A 5,138-nucleotide genomic window follows, 5' to 3' on the forward strand; every position below is an offset into this window, starting at 1 on the left:
GAGGCAGCCTAGCACCTCCACTGGGCCCAGAAGGTCTTGACTTTGGACCCTTACCCATGTTCCAGAAGTGTTTAAAAGTTGTTTTTGCTTTTGTTCTTTTCCTAAATAATCATTACTTGGTAGTTAGTTATTAGTCTTTCTTTGGGAGAGGGACGGGGCTTTAAAACTGAAGAACATAATTTTCATTAAAATACCAAAAATGGAAACAAGTTACTTTGTAAACAATTTGCTATACAAACCAAATGGCAGCTGTTGAGAAATTCAATAAAATGTTAAATGCATTTGCTGCCGTTAAAAGAAATTTTAAAAATCTAGAATGAAGAAAAAAATGCATTTGCTGGCAGTGGTACCATTTGCCTAAGGCTGGGTCGCTGTGTCATCATACTGTGGTGGGGGGTATGTGTGGTGTATATGTGTGAAACTTTTCATCTCAGGATGGATCCTAATCTTAGTTGCTGTTTTCCTTCCAAATAGGGTTACAAAGTAGTAAAACATGGGCTTGGAAGTGACAGACCTGAGTGAATCAGTACACCTTAAAGAAAAATCCAATAAAACTACTTTTAATAATCCTAAGGTTGGTTTTTGAAACAATAGATACAATTTTTTACTCTAAGCAGCTGATTATGATTTTGAATCAGTAATACATACTGTCTCAACCCTTTTTTTTCCAATGGCAACAGAGATTTCATGCAGAAAACCCCAAAACAGTGACTATTTTATTTTTAAGACGGGGTGTCACTCCACTGCAGCCTGGGCTGCAGTGGAGTGGTGAATCTCAGCTCACTGTAGCCTCGACCTCCCACCTCAGCCTCCGGAGTAGCTGGTACCACAGGCACCACAGTGACCGGCTAATGTATTGTATTTTTTGTACAGATGGAGTTTTGCCATGTTGTCCAGGGTGGTCTTAAACTTCTAGGCTCAAGCGGTTCACCCACTTCGGCCTCCCAAAGTGCTGTGACTACAGGCACGAGCCACTGTGCCCAACCTGCAGTGACTTTTTAAAACACAAGTTCAAGTATCTCTTCTTAACTACTTTAATTGGAGGTATCGCTTCTCTCATTCTCCTCACCTTTGGTGTTCCCCCAGAGTTCACTGCTGACTGGATGTACAACATACATTTCAAAGTCAAGCCTGGGTGCAGTGGCTCACGCCTATAATTCCAGTACTTTGGGAGACCAGGGCAGGCAGATCGCTTGAGTCCAGGAGTTCTAGACCAGCATGGGCAATATGGCGAAACCCTGCTTATATTAGAAATATAAAAAACTGGGTGTTTCCGGGAGTGCCTCATGGAGTAGGTGTTGGCCACTTTTGGCATGGCAGCCTTTTCCAGCCTGGCTGTGCCTATCCTGTTACTGAACCTGCAGGTAGATGCTGAGTTTCAGAAGAAGGTGGCACAGGTTTGCAAGCGCATACCCAGACAAAGAAAAACAAGAACAACTGGTCGGTCACGGTGGCTCATGTCTGTAATCCCAGCACTTTGGGAGGCTGAGGCAGGCAGATCACCTGAGGTTGAGAGTTCAAGACAAGCCTGACCAATATGGAGAAATCCATCTCTACTAAAAATACAAAAATTAGCCTGGTGTGGTGGCACATGCCTGTAATCTCAGCTATTCGGGAGGCTGAGGCAGGAGAATCACTTGAACCCAGGAGGCAGAGGATGCAGTGAGTTGAGATCTTGCCACTGCACTCCAGCCTGGGCAACAAGAGTGAAACTCCGTCTCAAAAAAAAAAAAAAAAAACAAGAACAACTTTCAACTTTCTCCTGGAGTAGTCTATGTGCGCCACCTACCTAACTTACTGAATGAAACCCAGTAGGGTTCCTGTCCTCCCAGTGTGGCACTGTTACAAGGTTCAGACTATCCAGAAAGAAAAGGACTGGAAATAGCAAAGGCTATGCATTTGTGGAGTTTGAGTCTGAGGATGTTGCCAAGTTGAAACAATGAACAACTACCTGTTTGGTGAAAGACTCTTGGAGAGTCATTTTATGCCACCTGAAAAAGTACAGAAATAACTCTTTCAAGACTGGAATATTCCATTTAAGCAGCCATCATATCCATCAGTGACACGTATAATCAGAATCGGCACTTACACAAAAGCTACGAATGGAGCAGCGATTTAAAAAGAAACAAGGATTACTCGCGAAGAAATTAGCTTAAAAAGGAATTGAGTATGATTTTCCTCTTTAATTTTATAGAAAACGGAAAGTTTTTCAAAAACAAATTGTCAGATGTGTACAAAGGCCAGGTTTTACATAAGAAGAAGAAAAAGGTTTTAGGTACTCCTGAGAAGACTGTGGATACCCAGGGCCTCACACCGGTTTGTACATTAACATTTCTGGAGAGACGAAAATCTGAAGTGGCTGAAATGAATGATGATGATGAAGATAATGAAATAGTTTTCAAACAGCCCATATCCTGTGTAAAAGAAGAAATACAAGAGACTCAAACACCTACACATTCACAGGAAAAAAGATGAAGAAAAAGCAATCAGTGATTTTCAATATTTTATACCTAAGATTTCTTCTGAAAAATATTTTTGTGAGAAAAATACAGAAAATTCATTGGGCGTTGTGGCCCATGCCTGTACTCCCAGTGTGGTGGCCCTCCCAGCTACTCAGGAGGCTGAAGGGGAAGGATCACCTGAGCCCAGGAAGTTGAGACTACAGTAGCCATGATCATGCCACTGCACTCCAGCCAAGTCAAGTCATTACATTTATCTTAACCTATTCTAGGCTGGCTTAAGAGGGATTTGTATTAAGAATACAACAGGCAACCTCACAGACATCTAAGTACAGAACTGAAAATAGGACCACACCATGGAAGGACTGGGCTGGGAGGTGATTTTCCCTCCTGCATGCCTTCACTCTGGACTTCTGCTCCATGCTTGTGCTCTGCTCTGCAGATGGACATTCAGCATGTGCTTCAGGCTCCTCCAGCCTCTGAGGCTTTGGTTTGCCCTGGCAGTACCCCTGGTCCCAGTGTTACTAGACCTTTCCATACAGATGCTCCTCTGCAAAAAATCTATTGAAAACTCTCGGCCGGGCGCGGTGGCTCAAGCCTGTAATCCCAGCACTTTGGGAGGCCGAGACGGGCGGATCACGAGGTCAGGAGATCGAGACCATCCTGGCTAACATGGTGAAACCCCGTCTCTACTAAAAAATACAAAAAACTAGCCGGGCGAGGTGGCGGGCGCCTGTAGTCCCAGCTACTCGGGAGGCTGAGGCAGGAGAATGGCGTGAACCCGGGAGGCGGAGCTTGCAGTGAGCCAAGATCATGATGCCACTGCACTCCAGCCTGGGCGACAGAGCGAGACTCCGTCTCACAAAAAAAAAAAAAAAAAAAAAAAAAACTCTCTGTGTCATTTCCAATGAGCAGGAGAGAGAATCTGATCTGCCTAGCAGTGAGGGTGGGAGTCCCTAGTTGTCCCTGGATTTGTAGTGCTGCCCTTTCCAGAGACTCAAGGAGAGGCCAGATATCCAAAAAGAGGGTGTGGGTGGGGCATCAGTAATACAGTCTACTTCAACAAGAAAGTATAAAGTAGAGGCAGTGGCTCATGCCCATAATCCCAGCACTTTAGGAGGCTGAGGCAGGTGGATCACTTGAGCTCAGGAGTTTGGGACCAGACTGGGCAACATGGAAAAACCCCATCTCTACTAATAATACAAAAAATTAGCTGGGCATGGTGGCACATACCGGTAGTCCCAGGTACTTAGGAGGCCGGGGTGGGAGCATTGCTTGGGCCCAGGAAGTAGAGGCTGCAGTGAGCCAAGATCATGATGCCACTGCACTCCAGCCTGGGTGACAGAGTGAGACTCTGTCTCAAAAAAAAAGAGAAAAAAGTACAAAGTGGAAGAAGCATCTGTATACATGATTGAAGTCATGCTTTCCATCTATTTTTTCCACCTTTCCTTTTCTCTCTCAAACACTGTATCTTAAGCTTTTCCCTATGTTATCAAGTACTCATAAGCATTATTTGAATGGTTGTATCAGAATCCATTATCTGGACTCATTGTTATTTATCCGTCTGCAGTTGCTGGACATACTGCCCTTTCTGCCGCATTCAGTCACCCTTCTGACCTTGCACTGTGTCCAGTTATCTACTCATACACATACTGGTCAGTTAGGACTTAAGAATAGTTATCATGGTTTCTAACACTTCAAAAAGAATGTATCTTCCTAAAAACAGAAAGGCTTGGTGGTTATGATAATTTTAAAGCAAAATAGACAAATCAATATTGAAATTGATGTTTTATTTTTATATCTATTTTTCACTTCTCTGTCATTTTGATGGATACAGTTTCATTTGGAAAGATTTTTATTTCAAAACAGAAACAGCATATGCCATGAGAATGGGAACTCTGAAAGGTTCAGTTTTCTATTTCTAGTTTACTAAGATTGTCACAAAAGCTACTGATAGTCAATCATGATTGGCCTGTATTGAAAGTGAGTTCACATTATGTACATCTTAAGCACTATACTTTCTATCAGATATAGAAAAATAGGTGGTGTGTTTGGAAAAGTATTGGGCTAGGAGTCAGGACGCTTTACTGTTAGTCCCAATCCTGCTTCTTCAGCTGAGCACCCCTAGGCAATAATTCAGCAGCTATTTCTTAAATACCTAATGAATTTCAGGCTTTGTTGTTGGGCTGGGAATATAGACATAGATACTGCATTCATGATTCTCCAAGGCTCCCTTCCTCACCCGGCTCACAGTGAGCTTTCTTATACATTGTGTAAATCTGTCTCCTAACCGGCCCCAACTCTCTCTCCAACCTGCTTCCCAGGGCAGTTGTGAGGATCAAATGAGAGAGAATATGTGTGAAAGCAAATTCTAAATGATTTTAAAATGCAATAAAAGTATGACCCAGGAAAAATTATTTAAAGATCCTTAGAATTTTAAATAAACAGTACATTAACCTGAGTTCTCTATGGTTTTTATTTTAAATAGGTAAGAAAGTTTTACAATGGATCACCGATGTGGTTGAAAATCTTGGCTTGATTCTTCTCCAAGAAATTGACATAGTGGTTTGTGTGATTAATTTTCTAAAATTGCCGGCCAAAAAAACCCAAAACCTCTTTTGAGCTGAGTGACTGGATCAGTCAAAGGCACGTTGACTGTATAGTGGAGAAATGTTTTCT

At 42.6% G+C, this 5,138-nt stretch overlaps 1 pseudogene; it reads left to right on the forward strand.

The window, feature by feature from the left end:
* Nucleotides 1–1,313: 1,313 nt before the first annotated feature.
* Nucleotides 1,314–2,493, forward strand: LOC111529671 (annotated as a pseudogene).
* Nucleotides 2,494–5,138: the final 2,645 nt, after the last annotated feature.

The sequence above is a fragment of the Piliocolobus tephrosceles genome, chromosome 6 (genome assembly GCF_002776525.5).
Source record: "Piliocolobus tephrosceles isolate RC106 chromosome 6, ASM277652v3, whole genome shotgun sequence".
NCBI lineage: Eukaryota > Metazoa > Chordata > Mammalia > Primates > Cercopithecidae > Piliocolobus > Piliocolobus tephrosceles.